This window comes from Cryptomeria japonica, chromosome 10 (assembly GCF_030272615.1).
Source record: "Cryptomeria japonica chromosome 10, Sugi_1.0, whole genome shotgun sequence".
Lineage (NCBI taxonomy): Eukaryota > Viridiplantae > Streptophyta > Pinopsida > Cupressales > Cupressaceae > Cryptomeria > Cryptomeria japonica.
Window position 1 is genome coordinate 476,619,302 of NC_081414.1, and position 21,456 is coordinate 476,640,757.

A 21,456-nucleotide genomic window follows, 5' to 3' on the forward strand; every position below is an offset into this window, starting at 1 on the left:
CATAGCATCTTCGCAACATCAAACATCTAAAGCTTCCCATAAGTCGAGATGCACAAAAAAGAAACCACCTAAAAACAACCCTAGCCCCCTTACAAGTCAAAAAAATTGTCTTCCCATTCAGATATATCTTCCCTATATCAAAATAGAAATTATATTCAACCCACCTACTACAGCCAAAATAGATCAACAACCCCTACTAACAAGTGTATATAGATAAACTATGTCATTAAACTAAACTACGCATTCTGAGATCCATCTTGCATCTTAAGCTATGATTTACATGAGGATAACTACAAAATTTAAAAATGAAGAAAAGGACAAAAAGTCATCGTCGTACTACCTTTGTTTGTATTTTTAAATGATCCATCGCTCCTTGTGAACCATATGAGTTCATGCTCCACTATAATGCCTAACATCTCGTTGCACCCTGCCCCTGTTCTTCGAGCAACCCCATCTCTTAACCGCATTTGGAAAATCTTGCATCAATTCATTCTCCTCCTGCTCATGGCATCAAATGATTGATTTGATATTTTCCCAGGCCCTTGCAATTTCCAGTTCATATGCCTCTTTATCCACCTTGCCCTCCCACCTTACAAAGAGAATAATTCCAAACTCTGCAACTTCCGCACCATCTTCAATCCCTTCTGAAATATCCGGCCCTACTTCTAGAATCACCCATTCTGATATGGAATTCAAACCTTCAATCATATCCTCCTCAAAGAGTGAAGTTGCGACCCATTTAACCACTTCGGTGTCTTCACCCAACTCAAGACCCCAGGCAATTATCATGGAAATAATATCGAGATTTACCCTCCATCTCCATTTGTTCTCCATGAATAGATATCCCAAGACCCCTAAGGCAACATTCAACCGCCTCCTCTTTCTTGAATCTAAGAAGCCCTTGCATTCTCTCCTTTCTCACCAGCCCTTTAAAACCCTTATGCTTCTTCTTGGTGCTTACTGTGAAATTTGCTTCCATGACTTCCCTTTCTCACCAAGCTTTTCACACCTCTGCTCAGAAAAGCAAGACAAATAACTATGTACAATAAAGAATCACAACACCTTGCCTTTAAACACTTATCAAGCTCAAATCTCGGTGGAAAAATGATTAAATATATGTGTGTCACACATTTAAGGTCTGCATTCTTTCACATTATCATCCTCCCTGGCAAATAAAATTTCTTCCAAATCTATTCGTACACTCGAAATCTATTCCCTTATTGATTAATGCATAATGTGATCTACATCAATCCTACAATCTATCATGTCATCCATCATTAATGAGCCTTTCAACCTACCCCCGCCGACTTTTTATGGTGCCATCGTTTATTAAAATCTCATTGTGAAGTGAAGTTCCGTAAATGAAAAAACAGGATCAAACTAGACTTCCCCAAGTTAATGCCAATTATCCTTCTCAACATCATATCTTTTCGGCCTTAATAAGAAACATACCAAAAAAATCCTAAAACTAAAGGATCCCAAAATCTGCAAAATCTTCCTCCAATTAAAGAAATCATTCAAAATCTTCTAGTCTCAAAACCCCTTCCTGATCAAAACTGAGAGCCCATTTTGAAACAATATCAGCCTCCTTATTACCCTCTCTTCTAATGTGTCTTGCCTGAAACTACTCAAAAAAAATTAACTCTTCTAAAACCAAAGAAACATAACCCTACAAGTGCCACGCATTTATTGCCCCATTTTTAATGGCTTGACTTATGACCAATGAATTGATGAGCCTAAATAATGGCTCTATTTTGATAGTTTTGTGTTATAATACTCTTGCCTAGGTCTTGTGATTAGATGATATTTGGATCAGGATACTCTCCTAGTTGATACCTTTTAAGTGTTTCCGAAATTGATTTGACTTATACTTAAGGTTGTCATATAATGGTTTTTAAATGATTTATCTATGCAAATATTTAAAATCAATCTTAAGTATGGTTTAAATTATATCATGTTAGCATTATTATATACACATGTTTGGTGTGCATGTTAATATCATAATGCAGGGTCGGCAAAGGAGAAGGAAAGACTAAAAGGCAGTTTAAAGAAGCACCAAGTATGTAGCCACAATACAGACCCAGTCAAAGAAAAGAAGTATTAAGGGAGATCGAAGCCACTTGACTGGTTCTTCAACAGAATGATTTATGGGAAATTTATAACTGTTCTTAGTGGAGCTTAGATCCTGGAAGAAAGTTATGCTATATTTTCTCAGCTCCAGGACAGATGTTGTTCTGTTTTCCTACGTTGACTTCTTCTTCTTTTGTTTAATGAATCTTGTTCGCCTATTACTTAGGAATGTGGTTGATCAATTAAGAATCTGTTATAATCTTCCATATAAATAAAGGGGTATCTCTCTCCACTCGGAGATAGAAGAGAATGGCCATAATATTTGTAATACCCAGTCTTCTGGTATTTATGTATTTTCACAGTCAAAATGGAATAAAGAGATCAATGTGATTTTAAGAGCTTAACAATTGTAATCTGAAAGTTCTGGATATGCTCACTCAAGGGGGCCCACTTGGTGAGTAATCCTTTATATTTTCCAGTTGGTTTCCATTTCTCAGTAGTAGTTGTTTCAGAAATTGTTTGTTCTTGCAGCCACTGGAAATAGTTCCCGTGTATATTCTTGTAGCCACAACGACAGAGTAGTTCCTATCCATTTGCCAAAACGTTATCATTTAGTAGTAGTTGTTTGAGTGATTTCCAGTCGTGAATTCGGATTAAGTATTAGTTCATTGAGATTTTGCATGTTTACTTGAAAGAATTTCCTTTCCTAAAGTAATATAGAATGGTTGTGATATGAACTTGGTGCACATACAGTGCTGGCCCATTTTTAGTTTACATCCCTGGACGATAAGTAAATGAGCCTTTGCTATAGGAAAGCTAGTTATTCAAAGATATCCAATCTCTTAATTATGTTTTATTACCTAGTTGTCATTACAGTTGTGAGGACCAACATTTTCGGTGTTATTGCCGGGGATGGTGCCAAACTAAGAACATATTGTAACCATTAGTTTTAAGGTTTTTTTAGTTAGCTCTTTGAATTTATTCATTAATATGCATGCATAGGAGGAGAAGAGATGCATTAAGAAGATTTATTCCCTCTCATTCCACCCAAGATATAATATTAGATCAAGCACCTCAAGTAAACCCTTTTGCAGAAACTTATGTGCGAAATAGAGGTGTTTTTAATTTATCGGAAGGAGACCTAGACTTCCTAAACGAACCCCCTAAGCAAAAAATTTTACCTTTAGTCCTTTATCAGGGACCAATGGCAGCAAATCCTCCACCTCCTCCTATAAACCCAACCTTTGAGTTTCCCATTCCTGGCCAACATGATAATGCAAATTTCAAGAATATACCAGCTTCTTCTCTTCCAAAATTTCATGGTTTTGTAACAGAAGATCTGGATACCTTTTTGTTTGAATTTGACATCCTTTCTAGAAGTTGTGATTATACCACTAATGCCCATAAACTCAAGTTATTCCCTACTACTCTAAAAGAAGCTTCTCTAAGATGGTTTATGAGTATAGGACAAGATGTAATCACTACTTGGGAAGAGATAACTTCTTGGATAAGTATAAAGACAATTGCAGAGGAATGGACCAACATGGTGATGATATCTTCAGGATAAAACAAAAAGAAGATGAAAGCTTGGAAGATTATTTGGAGAGGTTTCTTTTTATTGTCAGAAAATCCAAGCATAGCACTCTGAGTGAAGAATCCATTAAGTTGATCTTTCTAAGGGGAATCAATGAAGATTGTGTTGACTCCTTAGACCTCATGGGAGGAGGAGATATTACTCAATTTCAATGGGATGACATTAGATAAATCTATCAAAAGTACTCAAGAGTTACAGCCAAGAAGGGAAGACACTATAGGCCTGGATCTTCAATTGCAAAGGCATCTACAATAGTTTCAAGAATGGAAATAACTCATTTGTTAAAGGACTTTAAGGAGGATATTATCAATAATATGGCTACTCAGTTGGATACACTTCAAGGAAAGAAAGAAGCATGAGGAGGCAAAGGCTATGCTTGCTGAATTTTATCCTCACTGTCGACAAAAGAAGGACTGTAAATGTAAACTGCTAGCTAAAATTGATAGCCAGCAGACTGGCCCAGATTTCAAGCCTGTTTATGGAGATGATGAACAACTCTTTTATGTTGCACAACAAAGTCCTTAGCCTCCAACACAAGGTATGCCACAAGATCCATTGTCATTTTCTAATCTTTATATGAACTTCAATGCACAAAACAATCAGTGGCAACCTCCATACTCCCAAAATTTAGGAAATTATACTCCTTAGTCTTGGAATAACTCTCAAAACCCTTGGCCTAATTATCAGAGTCCTTCCTCTCTATGGCAACAACCACAAGGGAATTGGTCACCTCCTCAAGGTAACTAGCAACAGTCACTACAATGGAGGGGAGGACAGCAATGGGCGAACCAATCATCAGGTTTCCTGCAGCCACAACAACAGTCCCAACAGTTGGCTTAAATGCCACAAGCCCCTAATGCTACTCCACCCAAGCCAACCCAATTTCCAACCCAGCCTATGCCAAATCCAAATAACAAACCCCAGCAGCAACATCAAGTTTTTTCAACTGATCCTAATAACTATCCTGCATATTTTCGCAATATAAGTGACATTCACTTATGGTTAGGAACAACATTGCCTACTCCATCTCCTCCATTCATAATGGAATTACCATCTAAGGAGATTGCTCAGGACACTACACCTAATCAACCTGGAAACCCTAAGCAGGTTCATTAGTCTGAGACTCTAGACACAAATGTAAGAACTCCCTTGTTTCCTCAAATATTGCAGGTTGAAGTGTCTAGGCAGCAGGATAATATAGCTTTTGATCTTATTGATTAGTTAAAACATATATGTGTAAAGATTCCACTGTTTCAAGCTATTAAGGAGGCATGTTTGAAGAAACCTGGGAGAAAGAAAAAGGACCCAAAAATAGTATATGTAGCAGGCCAATTGGTTGATATTATGTTAGGAAACATTGTTGTCCCTAAATATACTAACCTAGGTAGCCCTATTGTGAAGATAGTTATTAATGAAACTCAAATTAAAAATGCCTTGATAGACTTAGGAGCAGCCATAAATATGATGACTAAAGATGTCATGCAGGAACTCAACATTACTAGTCTTAGATCAACCCCAACGGTCCTGCAGCTTGCGGATAGCTCTATTGTCCAGCCTGAAGGGATGGTTGAAGATATTTTTGTCACATTAGATTCTTGGGAATAACCAATTGATTTTATAATACTCTCTCCTAAGGGAACATTGGGGGGATATCCAATCATTTTGGGAAGACCTTGGCTCACTACAGCTAATGCATAAATAGGTTGCAAATCAGGGGACATGACCATTTTAGATTGTATTACTACTAAAAAGATTGCACTCTATTCTCCAACACAAACACAACTTGATCAAGAGCAATTAGTATGGCGAGATATAAGAGAAGAAGCAGAGGAAATTAATTATGTTCAACAACTAATGATGTTAACCAAAGAACCATTCATAGCACTTCAAGAGGATTATACAGTACTCTCTAACATCATAAGAAATCATTATGGAGGAGCTCAATAGTCATCAGGTATACCACCAAGTCCTTTGCACATTCTTCTTCCATCTACAAGCTCTTTAGATTCTCCGGTAGCCACAAACATATTTCATACATTACTACCACAAGAGATTCAAACCTCTTTTCTATCTGAAATATCTAATGTTGAGTCAGTCACTCAAATAGAGGTTGCCTCAGGAAGAAATCTGAATGTCAATATTCAATTAGCAGCAGATCAAAGATTCTCATTAATAGAATTACTCAAAGCCCAACAACAAGACTTTGCATGGGATTATCACGACATGAAGGGATTAAATCCTACATTATGTACCCATAGGATTTATATCATAGAATATTGTAAACCAATTAGACAACCTCAGTGAAGGATCAATCCTACCCTAAGGGAAATAGATAAAGAGGAACCACCAAAGTTGCTTAATCCAAGATTCATTTACCCTATTTCAGATAGTCAATGGGTTTCCCCCTGGTTATAGTTTCAAACAAAGGAGGGAAATGGAGAGTTTGTGTGGACTATAGGGAGCTCAACACTGCTACCAAAAAGGATCACTTCCCACTTCCATTCATAGATCAAGTGTTAGACTCTCTAGCAGGTAAGAAATAATTTTCATTCTTGGATGGGTTTAGTCATTATATTCAGATCAAAATAGCTCTGGAAGATCAGGAAAAGACCACCTTTATCTACCCCTGGGGCACATATGCCTATTCAGTTCTCCCTTTTGGTTTATGTAATGCTCCTGCAACCTTTCAAAGGGTTGTCCTCAGTATATTCTCAGATATATCCCATGATTCTATGGAAATTTATATGGATGATTTCATTGCTTATGGGACCACCTTTAAGAAGCATTACTAAATCTGGCCAAAGTGTTGCAATGGTGTGAGGGTCAGAATTTATCCCTAAATAGTGAAAAATGTTTTATGATGATGCAAGAAGGAATAGTGTTGTGGCATCGTATTTCTCAATCAAGTATTCAAGTAGATCCAGCCAAAATTGAGGTAATACTTGCTCTTCCTGCCCCTGCAAAACAAAAGGATGTAAGAATTTTTTTAGGCCATGCAGGGTACTATAGGAGATTTATCAAGGACTTCAGTAAAATAGTAGGACCTATGTATTCTCTATTAACAAAATATGTTGAGTTTGAATGGACAGCTACATGTGAAGAGGCATTTTCTAAACTAAAAGGAGCCTTAACTCAAGCCCCTGTGCTTAAATGACCTGATTGGTATCTTCCTTTTCACATTCAAACAGATGCATCCGATTTTGCAATAGGAGCAATTTTGGGGTAGAAGCAAGGAGTTTTAGAAAATGCAATTTATTATATCAATAAAAATTTGCAAGGACCAAAGCTGAATTATACTGTCACTGAAAAGGAAATGTTAGTTGTCATCTATGCTCTCAATAAGTTTAGGCACTATATAACTAGTTATCAAATCTTTGTGCATACTGATCATGCAGCCATTAGGTACCTCATGAACAAAACTTCCATTACAGGTAGTTTGGCAAGATGGTTGTTGTTAATGCAAGAATTTGACATTACTATCATAGATAAACTAGGTAAAGCAAATGTAGTGGCAGATTTTCTATCTAGAATTCAAACACCAGACAATCCTGAAGTCATTGATGATTCTTGTCTAGATGAGCATTTGTTTTAAATTAATTTGAACAATCCATGGTATGCTGACATAGCTAACTACTTAGCAGCTAACAAGATACCTCCTCATTTCTCACCAAAAGAAAAAAGATTGGTGGTAGATGATGAGGCTAAATAATGGCTCTATTTTGATATATGTTTTTTATAATACTCCTTCCTAGGTCTTGTGATTAGATGATATTTGGATTAGGATACTCTCCTAGTTTATACCCTTTAAGTGTTTCAAAAACTAATTTGACTTATACTTAAGGTTGTCATATAATGGTTTTTAAATAATTTATCTATGCAAATATCTAAACTCAATCTTAAGTATGGTTTAAATTATATTATGTTAGCATTAGTATATACACATGTTTGTTGTGCACGTTAATATCATGATGTAGGGTCCGCAAAGGAGAAGAAAAGACTAAGTGGCGGTTTAAAGAACCACCAAGTATATAGCCACAATGTAGACCCAGTCAAAGAAAAACAGTAATAAGGGATATCAACTCCAATTGACTGGTTCTTCAGCATAATGATTTATTGTACATTTATAATTGTTCTTAGTGGAGCTTAGATCCAGGAAGCAAGTCATGATATATTTTCTCAGTTGCAGAACAGATGTTGTTCTATTTTCCTGCGTTGACTTCTTCTTCTTTTGTTTAATGAATCCTATTCATGTATTTTGTAGGAATGTGGTTGATCAATTAGGAATATGTAATAAGCTTCCATATAAATAAATGGGTCTCTCTCTCTCTCTTCTCGGAGATAGTAGAGAATGACCATAATATTTGTAATACTCAATCTTCTGGTATTTATGTATTTTTGTAGTCAAAATGGAATAAAGAGATCAATGTGATTTTAAAAGCTTAACAATTGTAATCTGAAAGTTCTGGATATGCTCACTCAAGGGAGGCCACTTGGTGAGTAATCCTTCATGTTTTACAGTTAGTTTCCATTCTTCAGTAGTAGTTGTTTCAACAATTGTATGTTCCTGCAGCCACTCGAAACAGTTCCTGTTTCTGTTCTTGGAGCCACAGCGGCAGAGTAGTTCCTATCCGCTTGCCAGAACGTTATCATTTAGTAATAGTTGTTTGAGTGATTTCCAGTTGTGAATTCGGATTAATATTTAGTTCATTGAGATTTTGCATGTTTACTTCAAAGAATTTCCTTTCCTGCAGTAATATAGAATGGTTGCGATATGAACTTGGCGCACATAGAGTGTTGGCCCATTTTAAGTTTATGTCTCTGGTCGATAAGTAAAGGAGCATTTTCTATAGGAAAGCTAGCTATTCAAAGATATCCAATCTCTTGATTGTGTTTTATTACCTAGTTGCCATTCCAATTGTGAGGACCAACATTTTTGGGGCCATTGTCAGGGATTGTGCCAAACTAAGAACCTATTGTAGCCATTAGTTTTAAGTTTTTAGTTAGCTCTTTGAATTTCTTCATTAATCTACATGCATAGGAGGATAAGAGATGCATTAGGAATATTTCTTCCCTCTCATTCCACTCAAGATATAAGATCAGATCAAGCACCTGAAGTAAATCCTTTTGTAGAAACGTATGGGCGAAATAGAGTTGTTTTTAATTTGTGAGAAGGAGACCTAGACTTCCTCAACGAACCCCCTGAGAAAAATATTCTACCTTTAGTCCTTTATCAGTGACCAATGGCAGAAAATCCTCCACCTCCACTTGTAAATCAAACCTTTAAGTTTCCCATTCCTGACCAACATGATAATGCAAATTTGAAGAATATACCAGCTTCTTCTCTTCCAAAATTTCATGGTTTGGTAATAGATCTAGATACCTTTTTGTTTGAATTTGACATCCTTTGTAGAAGTTATGATTATACCACTGATGCCCATAAACTCAAGTTATTCCCTGCTACTCTGAAAGAAGTTGCCCTGAGATGGTTTATGAGTCTAGCAAGAGATGTAATCACTACCTGGGAGGAGATGAAGACAAACTTATTGGATAAGTATAAAGACTATTAACAGGGGAATGGATCGACATGGTGATGATATCTTCAGGATGACACAAAAAGAAGATGAAATACTGGAAGATTATTTGGAGAGGTTTTTGATGAGTGTTAGAAAATCCAAGTATAGCACTCTGAGTGAAGAATTCATGAAGTTGATCTTTCTAAGGGGAATCAATGAAGATTGTGTTGACTCCTTAGACCTCATGGGAGGAAAAGATATTACACAAGTTCAATGGGATGACATCAGACAAATATATCAAAAGTACTCCAGAGATGCAGCCAAGAATGGAAGACACTATAGGCCCGGTTCTTCAATTGCAAAGTCATATACAACAGTTTCAAGAATGCAAATAACTCATTTGTTAAAGGACTTTAAGGAGGATATTATCAATAATATGGCTACTTAGTTGGATACACTTCAGGCAAGAAAGAAGCATGAGGAGGCAGAAGCTATGCTTGCTGAATTTTGTCATCACTGTCAACAAAAAAAAAAGGACTATAAACGTAAACTGCTAGCTAAAATTGATAGCCAGCAGACTTCCCCAAATTTCAAGCCTGTATATGGAGATGATGAACAACTCTTTTATGTTGCACAACAAAGGCCTTGGCCTCCAACACAAAGTATGCCACAAAATCCATTGTCATTTTCTAATCCTTATATGAACTTCAATGCACAAAACAATTAGTGGCAACCTCCATACTCCCAAAATTTTGGAAATTATACTCCTCAGTCTTGGAATAACTCTCAAAACCCTTGCCCTAATTATCAAAGTCCTTCCTCTCGATGGAAGAAACCATAGGGAATTGATCGCCTCCTCAAGGTAACTGGCAACGATTACCGCAATGGAGGGGAGAACAGCAATGGGTGAACCAATCATCAGGTTTCCTGTAGCCACAACAATAGTCCCAACAGCCAACTTTAGTTCCACTATCTCCTAATGCCACTCCACCCAAGCTAACCCAACTACCAACACAGCCTGTGCAAAATCCAAATAACAAACCCCAGTAGCAACATAAATTTTTTTCAACTAATCCTAATAACTATCCTGCATATTCTCTCAATATAGGTGATATTCACTTACGAACATGATTAACACTGCCTACTCCATCTCCTCCAGTCATAATGGAATTACCATCTAAGGAGATTGCTCAGGACACTACATCTAATTAACCTGGAAACACTAAGCAGGTTCACCAGTCTGAGACTTCAGAAACACATGTAAAAACTCCCTCGTTTCCTCCTAGATTACTGGTAGAAGTGTCTAGGGAGCAGGATGATATAGCTTTTGATCTTATTGATCAGTTAAAACATATATGTGTAAAGATTCCACTATTTCAAGCTATTAAGGACATTCCCATATATAGAAAAGCTATTAAGGAAGCATGTTTGAAGAAGCCTGGGAGAAAGAAAAAGGACCCAAAAATAGTGCATGTAGTAGGACAATTGGTTGATATTATGTTAGGAAAAATTGTTGTCCCTAAATATTCTGACCCAAGTAGCCCTATTGTGAAGGTAGTTATTAATAAAACTCAAATTAAACATGCCTTGATAGACTTAGGAGCAACCATAAATGTAATGACTAAGGATGTCATGCAACAACTCAACATTACTATTCTTAGATCAACCCCAACGGTCCGACAGCTTGTTGATAGCTCTATTGTCCGGCCTGAAGGGATGGTTGAAGATATTGTTGTCACTTTACATTATTGGGAATACCCAGCTGATTTTATAATACTCTCTCCTAAGAAAAAATTGGGGGGATATCCATTCATTTTGGGAAGACCTCTGCTTGCTACAACTGATGCATATATAGCTTGCAGATAAGGGGACATGACCATTTCAGATGGTATTGCTACTAAAACTCTTGCACTCTATTCTCCAGCACAACCACAACTTGATCACGACAAAGTAGTATGGCTAGAAATAGGAGATGAAGCAGAGGAAATTAATTTTGTTCAACAACAAATGATGTTAACAAGGGAACCATTCATAGCACTTCAAAAGGATAATACAATACTCTCTAACATCATCAGAAATCATTATGGAGAAGCTCAACAGTCCACAGGTATACCAGCAAGTCCTTTGCATACTCTTCTTCTGTTCGCAAGCTCTTTAGATTCTCCTCCAGCCACAGACATATTTCATACATTAGTACCACAAGAGATTCAAACCTCTTGTCTGTCTAAAATATCTAATGTTGAGTCAGTCACCCAAATAGAGGTTGTCACAGGAAGAAATATGAATGTCAATAGTCAATTAGCAGCAGATCAAAGATTGTCATTAATAGAATTACTCAAAGTCCTGCAACAAGACTTCACATGGGATTATCATGACATGAAGGGATTAAATCCTACATTGTGTACCCATAGGATTTATATCAAAGAAGATTGTAAACCAATTAGACAACCTCAGTGAAGGATTAATCCTACCCTAAGGGAAATAGTTAAAGAGGAACTACAAAAGCTACTTAATGCAGGATTCATTTACCCTATTTCAGACAGTCAATGGGTTTCTCCCTGGTTATAGTTCCAAAGAAAGGAGGGAAATGGAGAGTTTTTGTGGACTATAGGGAGTTCAACACTGCTACCAAAAAGGATCACTTCCCACTTCCATTCATAGATCAAGTGTTATATTATCTAGCAGGTAAGCAATACTTTTCATTCTTGGATGGGTTTAGTAGTTATAATCAAATCAGAATAGCTCTGGAAGATCAAGAAATGACCACCTTTACTTGCCCCTAGGGCAAATATGCCTATTAATTCTCCCTTTTGGTTTATGTAATGCTCCTGCAACCTTTCAAAGGGCTATCATCAGTATATTTTCAGATATATTCCATGATTATATAGAAATTTACATGGATGATTTTACTACTTATGGGGCCGCCTTTAAGGAAGCATTACAAAATCTAGCCTAAGTGTCGCAGCAGTGTGAGGATCACAATTTATCCCTAAACAGTGAAAAATATTTTATGATGATGCAAGAAGGTATAGTGTTGGGGCATCGTATTTCTCAATCAAGTATTCAATTAGATCCAACCAAAATTGAGGTAATACATGCTCTTCCTACCCCTGCAAAACAAAAGGATGTAAGAAGTTTTTTAGGCCATGCAGGGTACTACATGAGATTTATCAAGGACTTTAGTAATAGCAGGACCTCTGTATTCTCTATTAACAAAAGATGTTGAGTTTGAATGGACAACTACATGTGAAGATGCATTTTCTAAACTAAAAGGAGCCTTAACTCAGACCCCTATGCTTAAAAGACCTGATTGGTCTCTTCCTTTTCACATTCATACAGATGCATCCAATTTTGCAATAGGAGCAGTTTTGGGGCAGAAGCAAGGAGTTTTGGAAAATGCAATTTATTTTATCAGTAAAAATTTGCAATGGCCAGAGCTAAATTATACTATCACTAAAAGGAAATGTTAGCTATCATCTATGCCCTCAATAAGTTTAGGAACTATATAACTGGTTATAAAATCTTTGTGCATACTGATCATGCAGCCATCAGGTACCTCATGAACAAAACTTCCATTACAGGTAGGTTGGCAAGATGGTTGTTGTTAATGCAAGAATTTGACATTACTATCATAGATAAACTAGGTTAAGCAAATGTAGTGGCAAATTTTATTTCTAGAATTCAAACACCAAACAATACTGAAGCCATTGATGATTGTTTTCCAGATGATCATTTGTTTTCAATTAATTTGAATAGTCCATGGTATGCTGACATAGCAATTACTTAGCAGCTAACAAGATACCTCCTCATTTCTCACCAAAAGAAAAAATATTGGTGCTAGAAAAGAGTTTCAACTTCTCATCGATAGTAGATTTCTTATTTTATATAGGACCAGATCAAGTTATGAGGTGTTGTGTTAGAGAAGATGAGACATATGATATACTTCACGCCTTTCATGATGAGCCTTGTGGAGTTCACTTTGCTGCCAAAAGAAAAACTCTCAAGATATTGACTACAGGGTATTATTGACCAACCTTGCACAAGGATGTAGTCAAATATACCAAGAAATGTGATAGATGTCAGAGAATGGGAAGACCAACTCGGTCTGATGAAATGCATTTACACCCCCAGGTGGTTGTTACACCATTTGACAAATGGGGCTTAAAATTTGTTGGGCCAATTGATCCATCATAAAATGGGTGGTCATACATTCTTGTTTGTACTGACTATGTCACAAAGTGGGTAGAGGTTAAAGCATTCAAGCATGCTAGGGATAATAAGGTAGCATAATTTTTATATGAAGAGATCTTCACTTGGTATGGAGTTCCTAGAGAAATTTTAACAGATCAAGGGGCACAATTCACTTCCACTTTGATTACCGCCCTGGTTAATGAATACAATGTAAGGCATAGAAAATCCACTACCTATCATCCTCAAGCTAATGGACAAGCAAAGATCACTACCAGGGACCTTGAATCAATATTGACCAAAATAGTAGCTCTTAACCACAAGGATTGGTCTAGCAGGTTATTTGAAGCAGTATGGGCTTATAGAACCACTTGGAAAACCAAAACGGGGTTTACACCCTTTGAAATGGTATATGGGACAAAAGAAATGATGCCTGTGGAATTTGAGCATAAAACCTTGAGAACGGCCATTGGCTTGGATATGACTCTTTCTGTAGCACAAGAGGAAAGGCTCATGCATCTTAATGTCTTAGATGAGATAAGAAAGTTAGCCCTGCAACACACTGAATCAATTCAAAATCAGCCCATGAAGTGGCATGATCGCTATATCAAAGATAAATCATTCAAGCCAGGTGATTGGGCTCTTCTCTATGATTCAAGGTATAAAGATAACTTGGGAAAATTACAGACACGATGGTTAGAACCTTATGAGATAGTTGAAACATTCTCTAATGGTGTCGTCTGATTATCCACAATTGATCCCATCAAATTTAAATTTAGAGTCAATGGTCATCATCTGCGCTTGTACCACAAGCCTCTTAGCAAGGATGAATTTCTACAGTAGTTCTCCATGACCGAAAATGCCAAGATTCCTGCAGCAACTGGCGATGGCTTTGTCGTTACCTCTCCATCCTAAATCTTTGTTGCATGCTCATAATAAATACTTCCTTATCTAGAGGAAGTACATTTTTGTGCAATAAATATTCCATTTTGTATTCACTCATTTCTTTCCACTCACTTCATCTGTTTCTGCCTTGTTTTCCATGCATGATGGCTCAATGTCTTCAACTGAAGTCATTATCGCATGATGTCAAGTACCCTCATGTGTATTTATTTGTGTTGCATGTATATAATTAAACCATATTAACTATCATTATGATATATTGCATAGTGTCCTTTTTCAGTCCTCCTCTGCATGTGTGGACACCTATTATACCTTAGGTTGGGGGGAAAGTACGCTAATAATTACTCCTACAAATAATTCTTATGTCATCCTAGATTGTGTTTTAATTTTTTAAATTTTTAGTTTGTGGTGATATTTTATATTATATCCTTCTATCTGCCTAAAGTTATTTTAGATTGGAGCTGGGTTTTGACCAAGTAAGAGTACATTGAGTATATTTCAGTTTCATAATTTGGAAAAATTTATGCCATTAGAGAGTAGAAAGTTTCATCATTGCAATGGGAGGTCCACTTGTTTGTCATGAGCTGACAGTTCATGAAGTCCTTCTTCAGGACCAAGATTGTGAGCCAATATTCCGCAATAGTGGGTGGCTGGATTATTTTCTGAAGCTGACTGAGTTTAATGAGAAAATTGCAAGGGAATTTACCTGCACATTTTTAGATGGAGAAGCCCAGGTAAAAGGTTTGAGAGTTGTGATGACAGAGGAATAGATTGTAGAAGTAAATGGGTTGTTAAAAAATGGAGAAAAGTACCCAGAATCTAAAGATGCACGTAGTGCAAGAGTAGAGTTTACATGGTAGGGAGACCCACCCTTAGTAATAGATAGACAGGGAGCTAGGTGAGAATCTCTTCCTCCTGAATGGAGAGTAGAGGCATTATATGTTTTGAAGTATTTAACTTGTGAAGGAAGGTTCTCATGTCTGCATTCCCATCATTTCAAGCTTCTGAGTCATCTACACCATGGGAGAAGGATGAATGTTCCAAACATATTGTACAACTTGCTTTCTATAAGTGCAACAAAAACCCAGAAAGGTAGGCCTCACTCTATTTCTCATCATTGCCTAATTAAGCTATTGGTTGAAAGATCTTTAAGAGATGTCTCTCCAATGTCTTGGTATGAATTTGTTGAAATTAGTAGGTTTAGGGTAGAAAATGTGGGTTCAAAGGAACCACTCCCATCTCAAGAACAGGAAAATTTAAAAAATCTTGAAAAACCGAGTTCCCCTATTGAACCCTCATCCTCCAGAATATCATCAAAACAAAATGTTCCTGCAGCAAAGGAACTCTTAAAAGAAAAAGATACAACAGGGATTCCTTCTTAAAGCGTAATAGAAACTAGGACTGTCATACGAAAGGAAAAAGGCAAAGCAAAACAGGTTGACATAGAAAAGAAGGAAGAGAAAAATAAAAGTGAGAATATACCCTCTCCTGTGGCCAAGAAAAGGAAAGCTATAAAAATAGTTTATCCTATAACCACTGAAGTAGTTGAGGAGATAGTTGTAGGAAGTAGTCCTACAGCCACTAAAGGGAGATCTCGGAGAAGCAGTCATAGGCTCCGAAAAAAGATTAAAAATTAAGATCAATCAGTGGAGCCAAATGTTACCATTCTGGTTGATTCTCTAGAACAAGAGCCACATAGTCCACCTCACAATGATGTTCCTCCTTCTCCACCAAGGGAAATCCAAAGGGAAAAAGAACTGCAACTACATGAAGAGAAAAAACTATAGCCACATGAAAAGGAAGAACTACAGAACATTGAGCAGCCATGGGGAGAAGTAGGTTTTGAAAGGCTGGATAGCTTAACATCCATTATAGAACAGGTTATTAAAGTAGGGAGAAAAGTTGAAAAGATGAAACCTAGGGCACCTATTCATAGACCACCTATTTCCCTTACCAATCATGCAGTGGCACTTGCCCTTTACCATGAGTGGGAATTGGAAAAGGTAAAAATGTAGATGATAATCGATCGGTAGAAGAAAATTATTGAATAAAAAGACAAGGAAATTATTCAGCTTAAAACTAGGGTGGAAATGGTAGCCACTATGGTACCACAGCTAATGCAATGTCAAGCACCTCCTCGTGTTTACTCTCTGTATTTAAAAGAACAGCATATCAGTTTCCAGATGATGAGAATTGTCAGGGATCTAAGTCCTTCATTACAAACACTGAGGAATTCTACAATGTTTATCAGACATCGCCTACAACCATTAAGAATCTACTCTGTCAAATTTATTTACATAACTATGTTTTTCCAGATGATGTCGATTGGAACCCTCTCCTCTACATTAGAGATATCCAATTGAGAGCTCTCATGTCATGGATGCAGAATGAAATAGCAAGAGGAGAGCAATTTCAGGTACATAGAAAGGAAGAACTTGACCTTTCATTGCCATTAAGGGTTGAATCAAGAGAGCTAGAAGACTTTATTTTTACTAGCAAAAGATTGCATATCAGCCAGATTTTGCAAAAGATATTCTAACCTTAAGAGAGGAGGTGTATAAAGAATATGAACAAATGGCTTGAAGGGAAGTACAAGTAGCAATAGGATATTTGGTCCAATGTTGGAATAGCTTGCTAGATGAGTTGAAGCAATCTGAGCCACACTCCGTTCAAAACTACCATGCAGCACTAAAGAGGGCACCCAAATATATGCACTTGGGAAGAACAAAGGGAAGACATTGGTTGCCTCTCAGTTTTCAACCTCCAATCCTCCTATGGCCACTGATGGGATGTCGGGGTAATAATCCACCATACAGTGAAGCAGCAAAATGTACCAAGTGGACGAGATTGGAGAAAATGAAAGGATTCTACTGGAGTTTGTCTGCAGGAGGTTCTGGGCAGGTTACTCCTGGCAATTCTAGAATCAATGTCTGAATTTAGAATTTTCCTAATGTTGGAGGATCAATAAGAAGTTAGGTTAGGGGGAGATGATGAGGCTAAATAATGGCTCTATTTTGATAGATTTTTGTTATAACACTCCTGCCTAGATCTTGTCATTAGATGATATTTGGATCAGGATAATCTCCTAGTTGGTACCTTTTAAGTGTTTCTGAAACTACTTTGACTTATAATTAAGGTTGTCATATAATGGTTTTTAAATAATTTATCTATGCAAATATCTAAAATTAATCTTAAGTATGGTTTAAATTATATCATATTAGCATTAGTATATACACATTTTTTTGTGCATGTTAATATCATGATGTAGGGTCAGCAAAGGAGAAGGAAAGACTAAGTGGCGGTATAAAGAAGCACCAAGTATATGGCTGCAGTGCAGACCTAGTCAAAGAAAAAGAAGTAATAAGGGAGATCGAAACCACTTGACCAGTTCTTCAGCAGAATGATTTATGGGACATTTATAATTATTTTTAGTGGAGCTTGGATCCAGGAAGCAAGTCATGCTATATTTTCTCAGCTGCAGGACAGATGTTGTTCTGTTTTCCTGCACTGACTTCTTCTTCTTTTGTTTAATGAATCTTGTTCGCCTATTCTATAGGAATGTGGTTGATGAGTTAGGAATCTGTTATAAGCTTCCATATAAATAAAGGGATCTCTCTCTCTTCCCGGAGATAGAAGAGAATGACCATAATATTTGTAATACTCAGTCTTCTGGTATTTATGTATTTTCATAGTCAAATGGAATAAAGAGATCAATGTGATTTTAAAAGATTAACAATTGTAATCTGAAAGTTTTGGATATGCTCACTCAAGGGGGCCCACTTGGTGAGTAATCCTTTGTGTTTTCCAGTTAGTTTCCATTCTTCAATAGTAGTTGTTTCATCAATTATTTGTTCTTGTAGCCACTGGAAACAGTTCATGTGTATGTTCCTGCAGCCACAATGGCAGAGTAGTTCCTATCCGCTTGCCAGAATGTTATCATTTAGTAGTAGTTGTTTGAGTGATTTTGAGTTGTGAATTTAGATTAAGAATTAGTTCATTGAGATTTTGCATGTTTACTTCAAAGAATTTCCTTTCCTGCAGTAATATAGAATGGTTGTGATATGCACTTGGTACACATACAATGTTGACCCATTTTAAGTTTACGTCCCTGGTTGATAAGTAAATGAGCCTTTACTATAGGAAAGCTAGCTATTCAAAGATATCTAATCTCTAAAAAAAAATTTATTACATATTTGTCATTCCAGTTGTGAGGACCAACATTTTTGGCACCGTTGTCGGGGATGGTGCCAAACTAAGAACCTTTTGTAACCATTAGTTTTAAGTTGTTAGTTAGCTCTTTGAATTTATTCATCAATCTTCATGCATAGGAGGAGAAGAGATGCATTAGGAAGATTCCTTCCCTTGCATTTCACTCAAGATATAAGATTAGATCAAGCACCTGAAGTAAACCCTTCTACAGAAACTTATGTGCGAAATAGAGGTGTTTTTAATTTGTCAAAAGGAGACCTAGACTTCCTAAACAAACCCCCTGAGAAAAATGTTTTAACTTTAGTCCTTTATCAAGGACCTATGGCTACAAATCCTTCACCTCCACTTATAAACCCAACTTTTGAGTTTCACATTCCTGACCAACATGATAATGCAAATTTGAAGAATATACTAGCTTCTTCTCTTCCAAAATTTCATGGTTTGGTAACAGAAGATCTGGATACCATTTTGTTTGAATTTGACATCCTTTGTAGAAGTTATGATTATACCACTGATGCCTATAAATGCAAGTTATTCCCTGCTACTCTGAAAGAAGATGCTCTGAGATGGTTTATGAGTCTATGAAGAGATGTAATCACTACCTAGGAGGAGATAAAGACAAACTTATTAGATACTATTGCAGGGGAATGAAACGACATGGTGATGATATCTTCTGGATGACACAAAAAGAAGATGAAATCTTGGAAGATTATTTGGAGAGGTTTATCTTTCTAAGGGGAATCAATGAAGATTGTGTTGACTCCTTAAACCTCATGGCAGGAGGAGATATTACTCAAGTTCAATGGGATGACATCAAACAAATATGTTGAAAGTACTCCAGAGCTACAGCCAAGAAGGGAAGACACTATAGGCTTGCTTCTTCAATTGCAAAGACATCTACAATAGTTTCAAGAATGGAAATACTTCATTTTTTATAGGACTTTAAGGGGGATATTATCAATAATATGGCTAATCAGTTAGATACAATTCAGGTAAGAAAGAAGCATGAGGAGGCAGAGGCTATGCTTGTTGAATTTTGTCCTCCCTATGGACAAAAGAAGAAGGACTGTAAATGTAAACTGCTAGCCAACAAACTTCCCCATATTTCAAGCCTGTCTATGGAGATGATGAACAACTCTTTTATGTTGCACAATGAAGGCCTTGGCGTCCAAGACAAGGTATGCCACAAGATCCATTGTCATTTTCTAATCGTTATATGAACTTTAACGCACAAAACAATCAGTGGAAACCTCCATACTCCCAAAATTGTGGAAATTATACTCAGCCTTCGAATAACTCTCAAAACCCTTACCCTAATTATCAGAGTCCTTCCTCTCAATGGCAGCAACCACAAGCGAATTGGTCACCTCCTCAAGTTAACTAGCAATAGTCACCGCAATACCACAACAATAGTCCCAACAGTCGGCTTTAATGCAACAAACTCCTAATACCACTCCACCCAAGCCAACCCAACTGCCAACACAGCCTGTGCCAAATCCAAATAACAAACCCCAGCAGCAACAACAAGGTTTTTCAACTAATCCTAATAACTATCCTGCATATTCTCTCAATATAAGTGATATTTACTTATGGTCAGGAACAACACTGCCTACTCCATCTCCTCCAGTCATAACAGAATTACCATTTGAGGAGATTTCTCAGGACACTACACCTGATCAACCTGGAAACCCTGAGCAAGTTCATCAGTCTGAGACTTCAGACACACATGTAATAAGTCCCCCTTTTCCTCATAGATTGCAGGTAGAAGTGTCTAGGCAACAAGATGATATAGCTTTTGATCTTATTGATCAGTTAAAACATATATGTGTAAAGATTCCACTTATTCAAGCTATTAAGGACATTCCCATATATGGAAAAGCTATTAAGGAAGCATGTTTGAAGAAACATGGTAGAAACAAAAAGGACCCAAAAACAGTGCATGTAGTAGGACAATTGGTTAATGTTATGTTAGAAAAAATTATTGTCCCTAAATATTCAGACCCAGGTAGCCCTATTGTGAAGGTAGTTATTAATGAAACTCATATTAAAAATGTCTTGATAGACTTGGGAGAAGCTATAAATGTAATGACTAAGGATGTCATGTAGCAACACAACATTACTAGTCTTAGATCAACCCCAATGGTCATGCAGCTTGTTGATAGCACTATTGTCTGACCTGAAGGAACGGTTGAAGATATTGTTGTCACATTAGATTCTTGGGAATACCAGGCTCATTTTATAATACTCTCTCCTAAGACAACATTGGGGGGATATCCAATCATTTTGGGAAGACCTTGGCTTGCTACAGTTGATGCATACATAGGTTGTAGATCAGGGGACATGACCATTTCATATGGTATTACTAATAAAACTCTTGCACTCTATTCTCTAGCACAACCACAACTTGATCAAGAGCAAGTAGTATGGCTAGATATAGGAGAAGAAGAAGATGAAATTAATTATGTTCAATAACTAATGATGTTAACAAGGGAACCATTCATAGCACTTCAAGAGGATGATACGGTACTCTCTAAAAATCATGAGAAATCATTATGGAGTAGTTCAACAGTCCAAAGGTATACCAGCAAGTCCTTTGCATACTCTTCTTCCATCTGCAAGCTCTTTAGATTCTACTACAGCCACAAACATATTTCATACATTAGTACCACAAGAGATTCAAACCTCTTGTCTATCTAAAATATCTAATGTTGAGTCAGTCACTCAAATAGAGGTTGCCGCAGGAAGAAACCTGAATGTCAATAGTCAATTAGCAGCAGATCAAGGATTGTCATTAATAGAATTACACAAATTCCAACAACAAGCCTTCACATGGGATTATCATGACATGAAGGGATTAAATCCTACATTGTGTACCCATAGGATTTATATCAGAGAAGATTGTAAACCAATTAGACAGCCTCAACGAAGGATTAATCCAGCCCTAAGGGAAATAGTTAAAGAGGAACTACAAAAGCTACT